The sequence below is a fragment of the Myotis davidii genome, unplaced genomic scaffold (assembly GCF_000327345.1).
Source record: "Myotis davidii unplaced genomic scaffold, ASM32734v1 scaffold200, whole genome shotgun sequence".
Taxonomy (NCBI): domain Eukaryota; kingdom Metazoa; phylum Chordata; class Mammalia; order Chiroptera; family Vespertilionidae; genus Myotis; species Myotis davidii.
Window position 1 is genome coordinate 1,184,294 of NW_006293700.1, and position 22,320 is coordinate 1,206,613.

At 38.5% G+C, this 22,320-nt stretch overlaps 1 protein-coding gene and 1 pseudogene across 5 annotated transcripts in view; one reads left to right on the forward strand and one right to left on the reverse strand.

Moving 5' to 3' along the window:
- The window catches only part of NCOA2 (nuclear receptor coactivator 2), a 269,746-nt gene that overhangs the window by 139,219 nt on the left and 108,207 nt on the right, over positions 1–22,320 (reverse strand). The window lies entirely within an intron of this gene.
- On the forward strand, positions 19,098–20,554 carry LOC107183688 (annotated as a pseudogene).

Below are 22,320 nucleotides of genomic sequence, written 5' to 3' on the forward strand. Positions count from 1 at the left end.
CTCTCTATAAACTCAAACAGGGATTTGCCATTCAGAGGCCTTTGCAATGTATGTAGTTTTCCAGGTTTGTCCACCAAATATTCCCCTAGCTCTATGGTCTCAGTTCTGGACAAATTGGAGTCCGGTGTCTTAGACTTGGTCTGGTGTGTTCATGTAGGCACATCACTGCTCAAGCATTCAATTTAGAGTGACTACTCCCAGCCATACTCTGCTATCCAAATCTTCCTGGGCCTCCAAGTATATCATCTCACCAGCACCTCCTCATGAAGTCTCCCCTACATCCTTCATACAAGAGAACTTCCCCTTATTAGTCCCCAGAAACCATGAAACTACTCTGACAGCACCTTTCGGTCCATTGATAAACACTGGTCTTGATATGAGCCAAGCAATGTACCATGAAGTGAGGACACGAGAGTAAAATAAAATGCTATGTTCTTCCTGTATTACAGGCATGCACTTATTTCACAGTAAATATATTATAAACTTGAAAGTGGCCCAGCACCAGCACTATGATTATAAGATCTTTGATGTCAGAGTCTGTGTATTACTCATCTTTGTATTCTCTATAGCACTTATTATAATACCTTAATAATATAAACTTAAGTTGTTAAATCTGGTGGCAGACATAATAGTTGTTGCATTTCAATAACATTTTATTCCAGAGATTTTTAAGTGGTTTCATAGCAAAATATTGAGTGAAATTACTACTATTTGTAAAATTGCAGATGAAGAAACAAGTTTTCAATAGAAATTAGGTGCATAAAATTCCTTTTTGATTTATACATAAATCAGGTTTCAAATTTAGTCTCAAACACTGATTCACAAATTTCAAAGTCTAACAAAGATGTCAAAGCAATTAATAAATAAGAATAAGACACACTCAATAAAAACGTCAATCTGTACACTATTATTACAAATGTCTGTGTTTTGTTACTAAGGGGAGATCTCCCACGTACAAGTCTTATGCCAAATGTAAATGAGAAATTAAAATTACTGAGCAAATCACAAATTCACTGTATTGGGTTCCTGATTCGGGTGTTAAACACAGGCTTATTAGTCAGAGGATAAGGCAAGGAAATCTGACAGGTGGCTACTGCTCTCACCCCTTTATACTCAACATCTCTACCAAGAAACAGTCACAACCACAGCCTTCCTTAGCAAAGTTACCTCAAACAAAATCAAATAAAGGCCAATTTTCCAATAGCTTAGATATTGTCAATATATGAATATATGCTCGGAGAGGAGAAATAATCTTAACAGTTCAAAAGTACTGCTTATTGGCCCTAATACATTCACAGTTTGAATTCTCTTCAATGAGGATTACAGGTCTACCTATGCTTGGTACTGAGCTAGGCACCATGCCTACTCATTTGCTTTGAACAGAATTAATAAAGACCACATCCATAGTTCAAATATTCAACTAGTAGCATTAAGTATCACAAACACAATTATATGATCAACTAAAAAAATTAATGAATAGTAGTACACTGACATCTGCCTCCCACTTTTAAGATAGTAAAGACTGTCAATTTGTTTTCCTTAAAAGCATAGCCAGTATCAGTTATTTTAATAAGAAATATATACCTTTAAAAAATCACCAGACCTTTAAATGAAGTTCCTAGCTAAAAAATATGGAAGCATGGAACAGAGTGCAGAATCTCAGAGGGAAGGCGGGAGAGGGTGGATGGGTGGAAGGTAATCAACCAAAGGCCTTGAATGCATATATGCATAACCCATGGACACAGACAATAGGGTGCTGAAAGTCTGGGGTGGGAGGTGGGGGTCAGGAGTGGGCTGGAGAGGGTCATTGGGGGGAGAAAGAGGGACATATGTATTACCTTAGACCAGTGGTTCTCAACCTGTGGGTTGCAATCCTTTGGGGGGTCAAACGACCCTTTCACAGGGTCGCTTAAGACCATCGGAAAACACATATATAATTACATATTGTTTTTGTGATTAATCACTATGTTTTAATTATATTCAATTTGTAACAATAAAATTGGGGGTCACCACAACATGAGGAACTGTATTAAAGGGTCACGGCATTAGGAAGGTTGAGAACCACTGCTTTAGACAAGAAAGAATTATTTTTTAAAAACCACCAAAAATAAAAAAAAACAACACTAAAAATATTTACAAAGAGATTACCAGAAAAGGAGAAGAACCGCTGTAATCACTGAAACATGGCTGGTGAACGAGCAAAGCAGAACTTCTCCTGGGAGGAGCCACATGCCCTGGCTCCCTAAGATAGCTCACGGTAGAGATAAAATGGCACACGGCCTGGAAGGGACATCGCCAAAGCTCACATATGTGACAACATGCTTTAACAGAAAAAATGAAGAAAAGCAAAATCATGTGCGTGCTCTGGCCGAGAGGGGACAGGTTAGTGTATGACAAGTAATGTATATGATGGCAAAATACTGCATGAAACGCCAGTCTTAGTTTAGTAAAACATGTAAAGTGAAATAGAAAAGCTTCAGAACATACAACAGGTATTATGAAATAATTATAGTAACACACTTTAATATCTTCTAATTAGCAAAGCTTCAAATTAAACTAATTTAAGAATAGCTAATATTTACTGAGTGCTTAGTAATTGCTAAGCCTACTGTTAAGCACTTTATATACATTGTCTCACTTATACCAACCCTGGGAAGCAGGTATTTCTATTATCCCCATTTTAGAGTAAGTGTCAAAGCTTGGATTCATACCCAGAACATGACTTGGTTCTTTAATAAATACTGTATTAATATATGCTGCAATTATATGTACTGTCCTAACATACGGTTCTTTATAATAGATACTGTATTAACTTTCATGTAAATTTAATGATCAAGCACATATATAGGGTAATTATTTTGCCTAATTCTTTCATTGTGCAGGAGTACCCACATGGGTGGCTCAAATCCATACATGTTAAAGTACTTTTACATGGAGGAGAGCGGAGACCCAAGTAGTGACAATTGGTTGCTGACATGGAAAGAGAAAACCTGAGTGACAGACTGCAGCTCCACAATCATAGCCCAGGATGGGGGCAGTGGGGATGTGTGGGTGGGTGCCCAGGCACAATCTCTCAATATACTGAATATATAACTTTCAATGGTTTATCCGTGCTTGGAAGGGAGAAAGACAAGAGGCCAGTGGACACCGTGATATCTGGCTAAATGACAGCTGGTGACAAATGTGGGAAGAGAGAAGGTCTTAATCACAAAGCCTCCAAGATACCTACAAGGAAATACTTATATTTCATTTACCCTCCTATTTAAGAGGCAGTTTACCAATTGGAGGTCATTTTTATTGCCAACAATGTTGCCTAAAATCGTAGTTGATATATAATCTTATGGGATTACCAGAGGAAGAGAGTTACAGAGTTAACCAATGGTTAAAAATGCCCATCTGAAACAAACAAAAAAGAAAAAACAAAACAACAACAAAAAAAGAAAAATGCCAACCTGTACAGAATATAGTCAATGATCACTAGACTTATCGTGGTCATCACTGAGTTAGGTATATACATTACTAATCACTATGTTGTACACCTGAAACTAATATAATATTGCATGATAATTGAAAATTTTAAATGCCAAACTGAAGTATCTGAAATATAGCAATAATTATAAATCAATATGAAAATAAAACCCAATAGAAAAATAAACAAAATATATTAAGAGGCAATTCAGAAGAACCAAAATGGCCAATGTGTAAATGCAATAGTAATCAGAGAATGCATGTTAAAACTAAAATGAAATACCATTTCACACCCTTAAAATGTCCAAAATTTAAGTCTTAAATCACATATCCAGCAAACTGGCAATTGCCATATGTATTCAAAGCAACATGCACAAAAACGTTTGTTCCTGGAATGCTTATAATTGCAAAAAATTATCAATAACCTAAATGTTCTCAAAAGGTAAATGGATAGTGTGATATATTCATATGATGGAATATTGCATATCTGGCTGTCCTGTAAATACATGGATATTATCTCCCGTGTTACAGGGAAAAAGCAAACTTGCAGAACAATATAAACAATGTGATAATATTTAAGTAAGCTTTAAAGGATAGAAAATGATATCAAATATTATAAACAATTAAATACACAAAGAGTGAAAGTAAAAAGCATGGGTTCAACAAACAAAGTCAGGATAGCAATTATCTCTGGGAAAAAAAAAAAAAAGAGAAAGAGAATGGCATAAATAATCCAAAAAGGGGGCAGGAGGGTTTGAAAACTATTATAATTTTTATTGCTAAAGAAGAACAGCCCAGCTGACATGGCTCAGTGGCTGAGCATCAACCTATGAACTAGGAGGTCAGGGCATATGCCTGAGTTGCAGGCTTGATCCCCCGTGTGGGGTGTGCAGAAGGCAGCTGATCAATGATTCTCTCTCATCACTGATGTTTCTTTCTCTCTCTCCCTCTCCCTTACTCTCTGAAATCAATGAAAATATATTAAAAATAAAAGAAGAACAACAACAAGTATTTAAAATCCAGGTTAGGAGAAAGCCACACCTTGGAAGTCCTGGATCAGAACACACTACAAGATGCTGGTTCTCAGTTAACTTTAACTTTTACTCTATTTGCAATTCCATTTTGATATACAGAATTTCTCTTTTCTAAAACAATTAGCAACCAGGTTCTGACAGGCCTTGCAGTGCAATTGAAATGCTGGGCTCACTGTTCTAGACCAAGACTTCGCCTCTTGCCTCTTCCTCTCCATTTCATCCCAAAATACGCCCTGTGTACCAACAGCAAATTAATCAACATCAAATGTCATTTGGTAATGTCACTCATCAGATCCCAGAATTTAAATCTTTGATGGCAGCTACTACCTAGAGAATAAGAGGCAAATGCTTGAACCGAGCACTTAAAAGGCTCACAGCCGTATTTCTAGCGGTATCTTCTACTCCTCTAGAAGGCTCTTGGACAATGCTCTATTCAAAGTCCTGCACAGGCTCTGCTCCTTCCTCTTCTTTCTCTGTTCAAGCTATGTCTCCTTCTCAGAATGCCACCTCTCCAACACCACCTCTCTCCAGGTATCCAAATCTTGGCTGTCTTCTAAGCCTTTACAACAGGCCTTATGTCCCCCATAAATCCCTCCCTAACTAATTTACCCTAATTTGAACTATTTGTTCATCATTCATTCATCATCCATCCAAAGATTTATTAGATGTAGGCATGTGGCAAAAGACAGTTTTGGGGGCACACATAGAGTGCCTATGTATATTACACACACATTTAAACACTTCTGGATTTTCTGTTAATATTTATGTGAACCTCAACTACACTAAAGGCTTCTTAAAGACAAGGAGTTCATTTTATCCCACAGAGCAACTAACAGTACTTTGTAGTGGTCAGGGTTCAATAAATATTTTCTGGTTAAATGAAATTTTAAATGATACAGATATATGATCTAATTTTTTGATCAAATATAATTAATACTCATCCTTGGACTTTGAATAATTACAACGTTTTCTTGTGATACACACATTTACACAACAAGAACAATGGACTTGGAGTCAGAAGGTCTGTGGTTGAACTTGGGCTCCACTACTTACCACCTCTGGCCATAATTCTTTCTCTCAATAATCTCCATAAAATGAAAATATTCACTCCTATCTGAAAAGACTATCACAATTCTTATGAAGAACAAGTAAATTAGGAGAAGACCTACGTTATTATGCTAGAAGAGTGTCCACTACTCATTCATTAGTCCAACTGATATTTGCTTAGACTATTCTTTTCGATGCCAATATCTTGACTTCCTAAAAGAGTCTATAAACATACATTCCTTTTCTGCTGGGGGATAAGAAAGATGTCTTTGATTAGTTTATGAAAGAAAGGAGAACCTACCATAAATAGTCAATTAAAATATTTTAAGTATTGCCCTAACCGGTTTGGCTCAGTGGATAGAGTGTCGGCCTGTGGACTGAAGGGTCCCAGGTTCGATTCCGGTCAAGGGCATATACCTTGGTTGTGGGCACATCCCCAGTAGGGAGTGTGCAGGAGGCAACTGAATCGATGTTTCTCTCTCATCGATGTTTCTAGCTCTCTATCCCTCTCCCTCTCCCTTCCTCTCTGTAATAAATAAATAAATAAATAAATAAATAAATAAAATATTTTAAGTATTAAGTAATAATCTCTTAAGGTCATAAAAGCCTTCCCTTTTAAAATGTCTTTATCATTCTATTTATAACATAAAGTACAAACAGTAAGTATGTATAGCTCTGCTAAGTGCAAATGAAAATGGTTTTGGAAAAGAATAGAGAGATTATAAAATTGCTCATTAGAATAAAGATGATCTCAATAAACTTTACTTCCCTCTATGTAAAATCATTCTATATTTGACATCCTGCTTGGAACAGGACACATGGGGATTCATTAATGATTGACTAGCTGACATACCTGGTTTTTCAGAAGAATCATTAACCTCTGTTATAAATCCCTGATGCTCCTGCTAGGTAGAGTTGCCCATCTGAGAAGCAGCTGCTCCTGAAATCAATTTCTACGATCTGGAGTCTGTTCTGTGATCTCCTACAGCAGTGATGGCGAACCTTTTGAGTTCGGCGTGTCAGCATTTTGAAAAACCCTAACTTAACTCTGGTGCCGTGTCACATATAGAAATTTTTTGATATTTGCAACCACAGTAAAACAAGGATTTATATTTTTGATATTTATTTTATATATTTAAATGTCATTTAACAGAGAAAAATCAACCAAATAAATGAGTTCACGTGTCAGAGGCTCGCCATCACTGTCCTAGAGTTTATTCCTTAAATCAGCATTTGCTTGTCCTCTGTCCTCATTGACTTCATACACAAGACCCATCCTCCCACTCAGCAGTGCCACAATTTCTCACTGCCTCCCCATTTCGGTGACTGGGAATCTCACTGAGACCCAGCTCTGAAGCTAATTTCCAGTAGACCAATTTGCCTAGAATGTACCCTCTAATTTAATGATACTGAACCTGGCCATTTTTACATGATGTGGCAACAAATGGAAATGTGTGCATTTATTGTTTGTAGGCAAAATCTTATATATTAGGTATAACTTGATTATTTTTCCCTCTAGCTTTTCTTTCTAGGTCACATTTTCTATACCACAACTCAAAGTCTAGGTAACTACTATATAATATTGAATATTATGGGCTGGGTGCCAGGCCTGTTCAAATCCTGGCTGTACTGCTTACTAGGTGTGTTACCTCAGAAACATTATTTCACCTCTCCAGGCCCCAGGTTCTAACACCACAACCTGAAAGGGCTACAGTATTAAATGAGTTAGTGCAAGTAAAACTGAACAGCACCTGATAGGAATTTTGTACAAATTCTGTACTCTAATGGAAAGTAAAACCAATTATTGCAGAAAAAACTATAAGTATAGTTTCATTGGTTAAACAATAAAACTGAACAAGTATCTTTCTGGTGAGTGGGCCCTTTTAAGCCTAAAAAAGTATAAATATGGCCCGCTGGTGTGGTTCAGTGGTTAAGGGTCGACCCATGAACCAGGAGGTCACAGTTCCATTCCTAGTCAGGGTACATGCCTGTATTGCAGGCTCAATCCCCAGTAGGGGGCGTGCAGGAGGCAGTAGACTGATTATTCTCTCTCATCATTGATGCTTCTATCTCTCCCTCTCCCTGCCTCTCTCTGAAATCAATAAAAACATATTTAAAAATAAATTATAAACATGACATTATCAGCCATCTCTTCAGCTTATCTGTAAGAATGTTTATTTATAATTATATTTCCTTCTATTATTTTTATTAAAAAAATGTTCACTAGAAAAAATGTAAAAAATTGGAAAATGTAAAAAAGGAGGGAAGCACTTACATTTCCACTATCTGAAGATACTATTTAACATTGTGATGCATTTATTTACGGGAATATTTGAACAAAATACAACTTTTAAAAATCAGTTGTATAAAATTGAATCTCAGCATTTCTAACAAACGGCATTACAAAAATATTTTTCCTCATTATTTCAGCCTTGAAAATATAAGTTTTAATAGCATCATAACATTCCAAGTTGAGTTCATATATTTCACAGCCAACATGGACAGAACTTTCTTACAACAACTGCAATCATGCCACTGATTCTCATTAACACTTAAGCACACCTGCCATAAAATAAACAGTAATCAGCATCTACATTTGTGGGTGTGCTGATTATTTTCTACAGTACAAATACTGGCATCATTCTATTATTTGGTATAGCCAAAAACAACAACTGTAGCATCAAACAATTAAACTTAAGAAGAGAAATTTTTAACCGAAGTTGTGACTTCAACTTAAATGCTAACTTTCATACCAGTATTTCCAATTTTTTACTAAACAAAGACAAAGCAATTAACAACTTCAATCAACATGCAACATACACATATCTACATTCTTTTCACAAAATACATTTTTATTGATTTTTAGAGAGAGAGGAAGAGAGAAGGAGAGAGAAACATGGATGTGAGAACAAAACATTGACCAGCTGCCTCCGGCATGCTCACCTACTGGGGATTGGGCCTGCAACCCAGGCATGTGCCCTTACCTGGAATCAAATCAGCAACCTTTTGGTGCACAGGATGACACCCACCCAATTGAGCCACACTGGCCAGGACCACGTAATCTACATTCCGATTTAAAGTAAGTTAACCTAAATTTGTCCACAATAAAAATGCATAGGTGTGCCTTTGTTGAAACTTTAATTTTCAACCTAATAGTTTAAGAGTGCCTTAGGTTATAAGAGAGGTTTTAAAAATACATATACACAGGCCCTGGATGGGTAGCTCAGTTGGTTAGAGTGTCATCCTGATACACCAAGGTTGTTGATTCGATCTCTTAGCAGGGCACATACAAGAAACAACCAATAAATGCATAAATAAGTGGAAGAACAAATCTCTCTCTGAAAATGAATAAATAAAAATTTTTTAAATACATATGCACATATTAACTAAGATCCTAATTAGTAATTTTGCCAGATTCAACATATACCACTTTATTGTTTGATTTACATATATTGTGAAATGATTACCCTTCAACCCCTTCCCCTCTGGCAACTACCGATCTGTTCTCTGTATATACACCACTTTCACTAACAGCAACCAGGGAAAATGTTTCATTTACAGAAGCAATTAGGAAAGCACCATGGTTTGGTAACATGAACCACTGAACTGAGAAGGTGAGAACCTGGATTCATGACCAAGCACAGCCTATAGGTAACTATGAAACAGCCAGAAAATTGTTTACTAAACTATGGGCCTTAACTCTAAAGAATTTAAATGACTGAGAGCCTCTTCCAACTCTAAAATGAAGATGCTAAGAAATAAAGATGATTTACAGTACAACCAACTGACATGCAAGCTATTTACTACCATAGGGCAGATAGCTTTGAATTACTGATGGAAATCACATCCTAATACCTAGAATTATGTTCAGTCCTGTCCCGTACATCCTGCATTTCTTTGCTATATAAATGCATTGTGTTTCTTTAAAAGTAAAAAGATGAAGATTAACAATTCTGCATTAGTCTTTTCTGCCACCAGGGCTCCCCTACCCATTCTAACAACAATAACGTAAAATGGAAATTAACTATTTAGTGTTACTCCCATTGAAGAAACTTACATTTACTTTTCTGGTGCACAAGGAAACCGATTTTGAAATCTGCCTAATCAATAGACACTAATACTATCTATTCAAGTAAATATGCTTACATAGTTAGTCAAAAGGAACGTCAAATGCAATCATGCTTGAATGGTTTTGTTCACATACCTATGAGCAATTAGTTTAAAGATAAAGACAACAATGATGAATTACCTACCCCATATTTATTAAAACAGAGTACTGCTTTGTAGGATTTTTCAAAGCAAATCAACCTAGCAACTAAAAAATACATGAATATGCTTGAGAATGCTGATTTAATTAATGCTTTGTTTGTGGTGTGCAGTAAAAGGGAAGATCTATGTTTAATATATATTTTGTCACATTAAAAAAAAGCAATACAGGCATCCGCTTTAAAAAAAAAGTAAGTTTCTAAACGCAAAGAGAAGCCTTCTCTTTGCCATCTTTCAAACAGTAAACATTCACTTCTGGTCTTGATTATATACAAGATGCAGTACAGTAAACGACAGATTTGCCATGAACTTTTTTCTTCTTTAGTTAATTGAAAATAATAAGCTTAAAGAAGTGGGAGCAAAGTTAAGCACCAGAGAGTACTGTCAAGGAGACTGAGATTATTAATATTAATTTTTACATGTTCCAACTGACTAAATGTACCTGTAATTGGTACTCTGGTTGCAAATTTAAACAGCTACGCTTGTGTGAGGATTGTGTAATAAGCAGTCATTACCCTCTTTCTTTTGTGATCTCTAATGGGAAAACTGAGAAGCTCTTTCCCCTTTTTGAATTAAATGCTTTTAATAAAGTAAGATTTTTTAGGGGAACAAATACTCAACTTCTTAAGCTGTAAATTACTAAAAGCTGCCCCCACTGGACTTGACTATGGAGAAAAGAGTGATTTAGATGTTTTCCAGAGCTTACACGTTAGTGCTTTCAACATCAAAAAGTAAAAGCAGAATCATGTCAGCGCGCTGTTCTGCCAAGCTTTAGAAAAGGGGGAGCAACAGCCGTGTGGCCAGATCCTCGCCCCCCGGGGGCGGACAGGACGTTGCAGCACCAGAATGACCTAATGATCACTTGCTTCCGACCGCACGTGTCTGCACTCTGGCTCACAGCCTTGCATGTGCAAACATGGCTTCTCCACAGGACACTGGCAGGCCTTTCCCTCGCTCCAGAATGTCACCACCTAGTGAAGGAAGGTCCCAGCTAAAACCCTTTCACTCTCCACGGGAAATCTTTTCCACAGAAAAAATTCTGTAGAGATTCTAGTAAACTGGATAAGGACGTTGGGAAACTGTAGTGATTCTGTGCACATGCATCATTACCAAAAGAAAAGAAATATTAAAAAGTACAAATTTTGAGGCCACTGATATCTACTATATAGAAATTTACCTATAAATACTTGAAAAACAGAATTTTGAAAGGACACACACTTTTTTGTATTTCAGAATGTGTTCAAACTTGGCTGAATCTGTGGGACCTCTGAACATCAGGCTTTTTCATTTTTCTTCTCCCATCTTTAAATTGCCTATAAACTTTCATCACCAGTATTCGGCTGCAGGTACAGACATGGCTAAAATGCACTGGTTCATCGAAATGAAGGGATGTTTACCGAAATTAAACCAGATTTAGTCAAAGCAAAACACATGCTTCAACATGAAAAACCCTACCCCCTCCTCTGAAACATCCTGGTAGCGTCTAACTCTCTACTCCTCCCTTAATTTCTGCCATCTTGGTTTGTATTACCGTGTGCTTCTCCTTTGACAACAGCCATTTTAAATGGCGAAAGAATTTTCTCCTGACCATAGATTTAATACAGCCGTCTGATGACTGATAGAGCAGAGATCCTTTTGCTCCACCTCCTAACATCTGTCACAAGAGTCAGATTACAAATCAACCCAAATGAGGGGACAGAGGGAGGGTAAGTGAAGAGGGGACGCAGGAAAAGGAAACACTAGTGGTTGGTGGTTAGAGCATCTGTAGAAACCATAATATAGTTTTGAGCCTTCATTTGATCCCATCAAACAAAGGGACATCATGTTAGAAATAACATTAAACTTCATGTTTAATGTTAAAAAAAGAACTGTATAATTTCCTAAATAGAAATACTCTTTGAAAATGTAAAATAATAATCTTATTGTTCAATCTGTGGAGATTTATTATACACATATAAACATATTTTCAAAGAAAATGATCTTTTCATCCCAGTTATTACAGTCATGTCTAATGCCATCAGAATTAGAGAGAAATACATTAATTACAAACCAATTTATACAATGTGTGTAGCTATTTATGCATTTTACTAGATAAATAATATTACCTTTGATATTTTAAAATTTAAAAACTGACCCCTGAACTGCTTTTAATAACTGTTTGTAAATCTTCTAAGTTTATTACAGTAAAAAATTAATCAGTAACTACTTACTGCCAAACTATACCTGTAATTTGAGTAGCCTAATGCAGTTAGCAAACATCTCAGAAATTTCAGAGTCCAAATGGCTTTAACTTACGACTTTATGCCAAAGAAAGGAAGAAAATATGTCAAGGAAACACTTAACTAAAGCAACAATGAAAAACTTGTAAAATGCTGATTTTTTTAGGTTACATGTGCTTGATAGTTTTCTAATAATACAAGCACCGAAAGGCAATTCAGATCCAACATTAAAACATTGGAGTTCCCCAAGTGTACAGGGTGTAACCTGATCATAATTGCTGTGAAGGGTGAGAGTTGACTAAATCTTTGACACTAAATCTTGCCATCTGTAGGTGCTTTACACATCCCCAGCTTTTTGTAAAAAGGGTCAAAAGTTTACAGTATATTTTCCCACTCATTACCAATCACAAAATTCTATCCGCTTATGTCATCTTAGAACAACACTCTGAACAATTTTGGCACTACTCAGCCGTAGGTCTACACAAAAGCAGGAAGGCTATCTCCAAAGCCAATGATTAGGCAAGTAATATTTATTTCTACATTTAGCAAAAAGACTGAATTTCCCCAAAATAATTAATTTTCCCAAAAACTTTTAGACTAGAACAATTATTCTAACTCTAACACTACTTTATGAAATCATTGATGGCTTATAACCCAACAATTCACATTTAAAAGAAAGGTATTCATACTCAAGATGTCAATTTCATCGTCACTAAGTGAACTCGACTATTATTTTTTTTCATGCCACTCACTAATCCCAATCATTTCACCTTGAATGTCAGGGCAGAAGCACGAATGCATCGTCTCCCATGACTGTGATTCAGGCCTGGAGAGCTGTCCTAGTGAGTCAGACCAAATAGATTCACACTGCGATTAAACATATTAAAATGTCTGGGAATAAAAAGCCCATGAGGATCTAACAAAAAGGCCCTTTCAGCAGGCAACAGTGACCTGTGGTTCTGATCATTTTAAATTAGGGAACAACCCAAAATTCAGAAAAAGTACGAACATGCCATTTTCTAAAATTCTCTCATTTAACAGTTTTATTTCTCTCATTATAATTATCAAACTTTATGCTAAACTCTATCCTTAATTATTCATAGAAATTGCCAGTAAATTGAAATCATCACCATAAATTCAGTAGGAATTATGGGAAAGCATGCAAGGGTGGAATAAAAACAAAGATAGTATCAACATATACAGTTCTTGCAGTTCAGCTGAAAAAATAATTGTACACTGAGAAATACTATATTAATCATGTAAATCTGAGTTTTATTTTCAATATATAAGAATTTAATATTTAAAAGAACCCCTTTGAGCCCCATTTTAAAGTGAATAATCTAATCTGACAGTACAAATGATCAACTCCTAGAAATTATTTTAGATGTAGGAATCTGATATATTAAAACAAATTAAATCAAAGTAATATTGCTCTAATTTAAAAAAAAAACACACACACACCCAGCTAATTAAAGAGGAACAAGTTAAGTGAAGAAAATGTGAAAGAAATTTTGACTTAATGTTTCTAATTAGCAAGGGCTTTCACATAGACTTAAAAGCAAATCTTCCTTTCCTGATTAATCAGAACATCACACAAAGAACTAGACTCTAATTGGTAATTCTTTCAGAGAACTGGAAGGAACAGATGTGACAAACAGAAGAAGACATGTTCTCCATTGAAAATAATTGCAAGTGTTATAGCTTTATAGTGGTTACAGATATCTAGATAGATGGTGGCTCCTGTGCTTAAAGAGGAACACTTCTGAAAGCTGATAAAGGCTACGTGGCCAGTGGAGTGGCAGAAATATTTTGCCCCCAAAATAAGCTCATTCTGCTCAAAATAACACCAAACTTCGCAAAGAGCTTTTTGTCAACGTAGATAGAAGGTGAAATATTGACTGAAGACTTTTGAAAGTGTCTAAAGTTGTTCTTCTTTCTATTAACGATTCCCTAATTATCAGATATATTTCAATGTTTGCCATTAATTTAAATAGAAGAATTTTACAATACTCTAAGAATACCAATCTCTTCCTCCAAGATACAAAAAGGCACATCACTAATATGAAATGGATATGCCTAAATTAAATGACGAGAAAAATGAAGGAAAAAATTGGGGACAGGACCCATAACAGCACTGCAATTAAAAAGATAAGGGAAGGAAATTCTCAGGAAAGAGAAATAAATCCTCTAGCCTCTTAGATGAGGGACTTGCTCTTGGAGGGAAAAAAAGATTAACATTAAAGGGTAGCAAATTGAGGGGATTTCAGAAGCTAATTCAAAAATACTGCAGCAAAGATTTGAGTGCCAAATTGTAAGCATAAGTACACCAACTAGTTTCAAAACAATTCTCTGAAATGCTGATATATAGGCTTTTTAAAAACATAGACATCAACTACATACGCGTGGCATTTTAAAAACTCATGATTTTTCATTCTGTACTACATTCTACCTTATATTTTGCTGCCTCATTTTACAAGTAAAATAATTTTATAATCAATAACAAAAAATATAAATATACTAAAGCCAAAATGATTACTCCACATTGTATCAGTACTTCATTTCCTTTTATTGCCAAATAATAATCTATAGTATGTATATACCACATTTTATTTATCTACTCATTAGCTTATATACATTTGCATTGTTTTTAGTTTTTGGCTACTCTGAATAATACTGCTATGCACATTCCCATATTCATATTGTTGTAAATATAGAAAATCTACTAATTAGCTTTATTAATGGAATGATGCAGATAGATCATATGGAGCCTGGATATCCAAAGGAGACAAAGCTGGTCTTTCGTAGGATCTGGAACAATTCCTCCCTCCCTGAGTATCCATTTATCACCTCCCTACCAACCTGTCAGCATCACTCAAAGCTCCTCCCCCCCATCACCGTCACCCCCTCGGTTCGCACCATCATCTCACCTGGATTACTTAACAGCCTAAATGTGCCTCAGCCTCCAGCCTTGCCCTCCTCTAGTCCATTCAGCCCAGTGCAGGATATTCATTCTAAAATACAAGTTTCATCATTTTATTTCCCAGCATCAACTTTGTCAATGGACCCCCATGGTGCTCAAGATTAAAGTAAAAATTCCTTAGCCAGTAAAAGACTCTAAGGTGATCAGGCCCCACTAACCTCTGCCATTGTGGTCTCTGACTACTTCTGTTGCATGTAAAGGGACTAATTCCGTTAATTTTTCTCCCTCACCACTGGGCCTTTGTACATGCTGTCCTCTCAGCCTGGAACTGCCCCTCTCCCTGTGTTTTTCCCTCAGCCACGGGACTGCTTATCCTATACCGTTTTATATGCCATCATCTTCATGATAATATAAGCTCCAAGTGAGTAAAACATGTTTTTTTCACAGCTAGTGCATCCAGCACAATGAATGGCACTGAGTGAGCATTCAACACAGATTTGTGGCTTTGATAAGAAAATGCTAATTACTGGCATTTCTGGTATCTGAATAATTCCCATCAGCAGTTTTCTAGGCTCTCAGCTTGAAAAAAAAATTGTTGAAGAAACACTAAACACACAAATCGTAGTCCTGGCTGCCTATCTCCGATATAGGCAAACAATCCTCACTGTCAGGTCACATGGTTAGTTCCCAATGGAACTGACGCCCACCCTTCCACACAGCCCAGACTGGGACTAGGAACTACCGCAGGATGCTGGGCAGGGCTGGTTCAAAAACAGGCGGGAAACAGAAGTCGGACCAATGAGTGGGTCCTGTGATTTTTGTTGGAGCTGACAGGAGAGTGCTCTCTTTAAAGAGAAACAGCGCTGTTAACATGATGTAAGCCAGAGCAGTCAGGACCTTCTCTGCTATCGCGGAGTCCTAATTGAAAAAGGGAGCCAACACAGAGGAAAGTGGAGACAAAAAAAAGAGACGGTTCTGATGACATCGTTACATCCTTCCATCCAGATGTGCCCAGAGCCAACTGCAGCCTTAAGCTCCCACTTAGGTGAGGAAGAAGGGTGGAGCCCATTTTTCTGAATAAAGTGTCCATGAAATGTTACAAAATTGGGAATTAATCTAAGCTATATTTCTTTTGCTGGAGGTAGGGAAAATTTGGAATAAAGACATTATCTTTATCCTAAGTGAATTTTAGAGTATAATAGAAAGAACAAAATGACAAAGGAAAATCTGGTTTGAGTGCTAGTATCCATGCTATGCAACCCAGCAGACGCTCTTTCCTGCAGGAGGGTTTTGTGTAACACCACTGGTGGCTTCTCATTACACACGGGCATGTGCCTGGGCTGTGTGGAAAGAACGCCACATCCGATACAGTTCCCTGCGGAGGGAGTGAAGGGGTACCAGCCACCCTGCCCATGGAAGCGTCTGAGGAAGATGCTAACGAAGCCTCATGAGCCGGCTATTAAAATAGAAGAAAAATGTATTAAAAATCTGGGTATGAAAGACGTTCTGTAGTAACTTAGATCCCTGCTCTCGTCAGGGATCATAAGCAGCTGCTGATACAGAAAACACTATGCTGTGGCCTCCAGGAGCTCAGGGAAAAGGTAAGGTAACTGCGAGTGGCTAGGGGATAGTTCCAGAAAAGCTCTATACTAGGAAACTCCTCACCACACTGGGCTTTCTTGATGGGGGCAGCAAGAGTAACCACACTGGACAGAATCAGAGTCCTCCGAGGAAAGAGAAGTGTGGCCTCTGCCGATGTCCGGCCTTAACACCACGGCCACAGCTGGGGACTGAGTGGTTTGACACGGGGGTATGTTTCCCAGCCACTCAGAGTCCCTGTTTTGAAGAAGCATTATGCATTAGAATCCTTACACCTGCAAACGGAGATTATACAATGAAACCACTATTGATCAGAATGCGCATGAGATGACAAGCTATGTTACCCCACTACCACCACCAAATTTGGTTCGTTATTATTCAAAGCACTCCTAAAAATGTGTGACCATAATCTCCTATTTTAGCAAATATAACATTATAAAGACAATTTTATATTTATTATTTAAGATCTTACATCCTTAGGACTATCATTCTGAATATTTGATGCTGATACAAATTGATAGAACTTTATAAGGACTAGGTGATAATACAGAACGTCTACTCTAATCCCAACAAATGGTTAAGTGCGTGCAAACACATCAAATTCTAACTTCCTTTCAGGATATTCTATTTAACATCAGTGTAAAGGGGAAATATAATTTAATTCAGCATCTCAGCATAGGGTTCATGTTAATACTGGTACAAGTTCATCATATACAACTAGATGCACACAGATTGATAAGATTAATGAAAGTATATTATCATGCACATATCAACAACTACAAAAACTTGTCCAATAAAGAACTGAACCAGCCAGTGTGGTTCAGTGGTTAAGCAAAACCTAAGGAGGTCACAGCTAGATTCCCAGTCAGGGCACATGCCTGGGTTGTGGGCTTGATCTCCATTAGGGAGTGTGAGGGAGGCAGCCGATTGATGATTCTCTCTTATCATTGATGTTTCTCTCTCTCTCTCTCTCTCTTCCCCTCTCTCTCCCCCTTCTCTGAAATCAATATATATATATATTTTAAAAAGGATTCCACAGGTGGCAGGATAACTACTGTCATCCCTAATAACACTGCCAGCAGCCAGTTCTGGGTCTGGTATAATAATGAAGCCATGTGATGGGATCTTTCTGGTGTGCAGTGACTATTCAGAGTGATCAGTGTCTGGTTTTCTAATGTACTCACTGTGCGCAAGTGTGCATGTTTGTGTGTGAAGGATGATTATTTGGTTGTTACTCAGAAAAAAAGTTTTGCCTCTACCCTCTGCCAGTATAAGTTAAGATGTTTAAGTAACAAAATGGATGAGAAATAGCAGGAGAAAGAAAAAAGAGTACCTGGCCTAGGCAATGGGGGGAGCTCAGTTGAGCTGTAGACCTAACATTTTCAGAAATGTAGTTCAACCTGGACTCGGAACAGGTTTGGAGATGAGGACTAGAAGCAGATGATGAAGAGAGGGAGGAGAATGAAGAAGATAAAAGCTAATTTTAAAAAACAATTTCCCAAGTGATAGGCATGTTCTAAGTGCTTTATGTGAATTATCTCAATACAAGAAAACCACATACTAGAAGAACAGATGTTGTAGGGAGGTAGGGAAGTAGAAATTGAAGCAGAAGAGTAGATTGGAGTTAAGTGTTATCAAGAATAAAAGGGCCTCTCGGTGGGCTGACTTAAGATGTTCAATAAAACTGGACCTTTTCTATTCTTTCTGTTCAATGTACCTGCAACTACTTGTAAAAAGACATCTTCTTATAATATCCTTACATTTGCAATATTTTTGTAATACTTTTTATATCATCAAATTTAACCACTTTTTATACTTCATCAACTAGAGGTACTTGTTTTCAGTTAGAGAATATACTAGATATAACTTCTTAAACTCGAGTAGGTAAATTAAAATCAGTAAGAATGTACTTAGTGCTTTGTATAAACCCATGCATTATACAAAGCACCAAGGAGGGAAATTTACAATATAGTTGGACTAGATTTGGAATGTAGCCACCATTAACAGCCCACATTCTCAAGACACTTTCAACTAAAATTGAAACCAGCAGTTATTTTTCTGTCTTTGTGCCATTTGAGTCTCATCAATAAAAGATATCCTTATTTCTGTGTTTCGTTTCTAGCTATTCCTTTTGCAATGTCTTGGAACACGGCATAGCAAGATAACCACAAGGTCAAGAGTGTCAAGAGGACAGGAGTGGGCCCACTGTTCATCACCCTTCCCACACTGTGCCCCTACTACAATGCATTCTTTTGTATTTGTTAATACATTACTTTGTAATCACATTTATGTAACATAATGTTTATCTGCCATTTCTCTTACCACCCTGTGAGACGTGGGTGGAACAAAGGCCACACACATTGCTTCTGTCCACCTTATACATCCCTGCTTTACTGTGTGCAGAGCAACTGCTCTCCAGTGAATGTAAACTAAGTGGAAAAAGACTGTCCGTTGGTTGGAGAATGAAAAACAAATCAGGGATTTCACCTAATCAGAAAGTGCCATTTTCATCAATAGAGGAAGCCCCATATTATACTAGAAAGAGAAGAGATTTGGGAAATATATAGTTCCAGGTTCAAATTCTAGAGCTGCCCACCTGTCTATATGACTTTGGTTAATTCCTATGAGCCTCAGTGTTTTCATCTATAAAATGGGAATAATTTCTCTCTCCCAAGCTGATATTAAGAATTTGATTAAATAAAATATATTTTAAGAACAAGAAAGCAGGTTTGTAAGAAGAGCTTCCTTCTTAAAACTGCTTTATATTTTGATTCATAAAAATATTATTTCCACACTGTATTTTAAAAGAATGTTGTCAAGAGCAGGTGGAGCGCTGGTGGAGGGAGAGACAGAGGGGCTGCCATGGCTTGACCTCTGGGTCCAGAGCACCAATTCCCACCTCTCCCCTCCTTGCCCCTTTTGCCTTTGCTGGAGCCCCTGCCTGGCCAGTCTCCCCTACCGGTCCAGTTGGGATTGGGGCATTAGCTGTCCAGGGTCCCAGGGCCTGGCACGAGCCCTCCTCACCCTTCTATGCATGGGGCTCCTCCCCTTCGGTACCACCTGAGTCTGCCCCTGAAGAGCGTAGTGGAGACGCTCGGCTGAACCCATCGGCCCGCTGCCCTGAGCGGCAGCTGCAGCTTGTCTCCATCACAGTCAAGATAATCTGCACCCCCCAGGGCTTTCGCCTGGAGCGAGGCTCTCCAGGCTGAGGGAACAGACATTGTCTTCCCGGACAGCCCGGATGCCGGGTAAATGCCTACAAGAGAGCCTGGGCCCCGCCTCCGGGTCACCAACTCCCCTGCGGAGCACAGCCACCCAGCCGGGTCCTGCACGGTGGCTGAGTTTGATGCTTTCCTGGCCAGTGGGCTGAGGTGGCTCTGCCACGAGGACGATGACCACGATGTAAATGCAAGGGCGCTTCTGAAGCTGCTAAAAGCCTTCCTTGGACCCGTGACGTCTACAGAGGCTGGCCCAGCCTGAACTGGCCCATCCACGCTTCTGAGCGACGGCCCCACAATCGCCCGAGGCTGGTACAGTTGTGGTTTGCCACCGGGGGTGCTGGCTTCTGCACTGACCACAATCCGGCTTTGAAAATGGCCGTGTAGGCCAGCATCTCCACTTTGTGGACTCCTCTGCACTCATCTGGCTGCCTGATGACTGTACTGTGGGCTACATAATTGAGTGGCCACCTGCAGCCAGGCCCCGCCTCCACTCCCACCTGGAGACCCTGCGGCTGCTGGTGCTGCCCAGCTCCTGGAGCAGGTCCCCTCAGCTGTGGCCTTTGAGGGGCAATGTCATCAAGCAACCCGGCCCCTTCTCTCCTCTCCAGGTTTCACTCCTACCTTGTCTCCTCTACCTGCACACCCCCCGGCAGCTGTGAATGAAGTGAATTTGAGATTTTAAGTAATTAAAACCTCTTTTTTATTTTTATGGTACATAATATTAATTATTATCACCCCAAACTGTAAGCAGCTAAAAGCACTTAAGACAGTGGTTCTCAACCTTGGCTTCACATTAGAATCACCGGGAAACCTTTTTAAAATCCTGATTTCTGGGCCTCATCCAGAAATCAGGATTTTAAAAGATTCCCAGGTGATTCTAATGTGCAGCCAAGGTTGAGAACCACTGTTCTAGATAAAAAAAGTGTCAAATACCACTTTCTAAAAAATATCCCGCTAGGGGACTGTCTTGGGCGGGGGGAAAAAATGGACACATATGTAATATCCTTTGTAATAAATAATAAAATTTAAAAAAAAAGTAATAACTTACAAATCAAAGGGTAAAAAAAAAAAAAGATTCCCAGGTGATTCTAATGTGCAGCCAAGGTTGTGAACCACTGACTTAAGAGCTTTGAGAGCAGCTGTAATTCCCTTGATGTTAAAAAAAAGAAAAGAAAAGAAAAGTGGGCAAAATCTGAGAGGGAGGGTGGCCTAATTTTTTAACATTTTGTAGAATGTAAATGCCATGTCTGTTAATTTAGGTCATGACTATCTGAAATATAGTCAACATGAAATAGAAACTGTACTTCCAATATAAATTAAGCTTTTAAAAAAGTAATTGAAATAATTCTCTAGTCACTCTCAGAAATGTAGAAATATGATTTTTTCTAAATAAAAAATTTGCTTTTGAATTGAACATTTTCTTTTCTTTGTGTGAAAGTGTCATAGGAATTCTTATTATGGGAATTCCAGAAAATGCCTTTTAAAGATTTAATTGAGTAAAACGCCTAAAATTATTTTTAAAGGGGGGAACTTTTTTTTTTAATATATATATTTTATTGATTTTTCACAGAGAGGAAAGGAGAGGGATAGAGAGTTAGAAATATCGATGAGAGAGAAACATCGATCAGCTGCCTCCTGCACACCTCCTACTGGGGATGTGCACGCAACCAAGGTACATGCCCTTGGTCGGAATCGAACCTGGGACCTTTCAGTCCGCAGGCCGATGCTCTATCCACTGAGCCAAACCAGTTAGGGCAAGGGGGGAACTTTTAAGTGAAAAAGAAAGTGGGCTAGCCCCCTTTTCTATCCTTCAAAACAACGTAACCATCTGAACACATCCCATTGAATGAATTATATGCGTAACCTTGTTTGAAGTAAAAAACAGCTTACCATCACTTCTGTGACCTGCATTATCCTGTTTAACCAATCAGTCAGACAGTCACTTCTGATAGGATATACAATTTAGCAACTTCATGGGCTTTGTTTTGCTGGTACCCATATGAGAAGGGGCCACAACCCTCATGGGAGGGAGGGGTGGCAAGCTCAATACTAAGCCTTGCCATGTCCTTACCCACACTTAGGTTAGCTTGAAACTTTATTTTGATACTAGTGGCCCAGTGCACGAAATTCGTGCACATTAAAAGGGAATTAATTAGAGGAAAGATTGTAATATTGCTATTTGCCCTTTCTCTGTAACAGAAGTGTCAGAGATGAAAGAAAATTAGTAAAATGTGTATGAAAATCTCCCTCCTGTCAGAGTCTGGGGTGCGCTGCGGGACCCAGAGTCAAGTCCCCGCCCACCCACGTGCACCTCGAAATCACATGAGACCCAGACCCGGCCGGCCTCACAGGGTGGGGGACATGGCCTCAGGTCCCCCCGGCCCCAGCGCAGGGGGTGTGACCTCAGGTCCCCTGGCCCTGGCGTGGGGGCGGAGGGCACAGCTTCAGGTCCCCCTGCCTGGCCTTAGGGCCCCTGGCCCTGGCGCAGGGGGTGCAGCCTCAGGTCCCCTGGCCCTAGACCTGGTGCTGGCGCAGGGAGTGTGGCC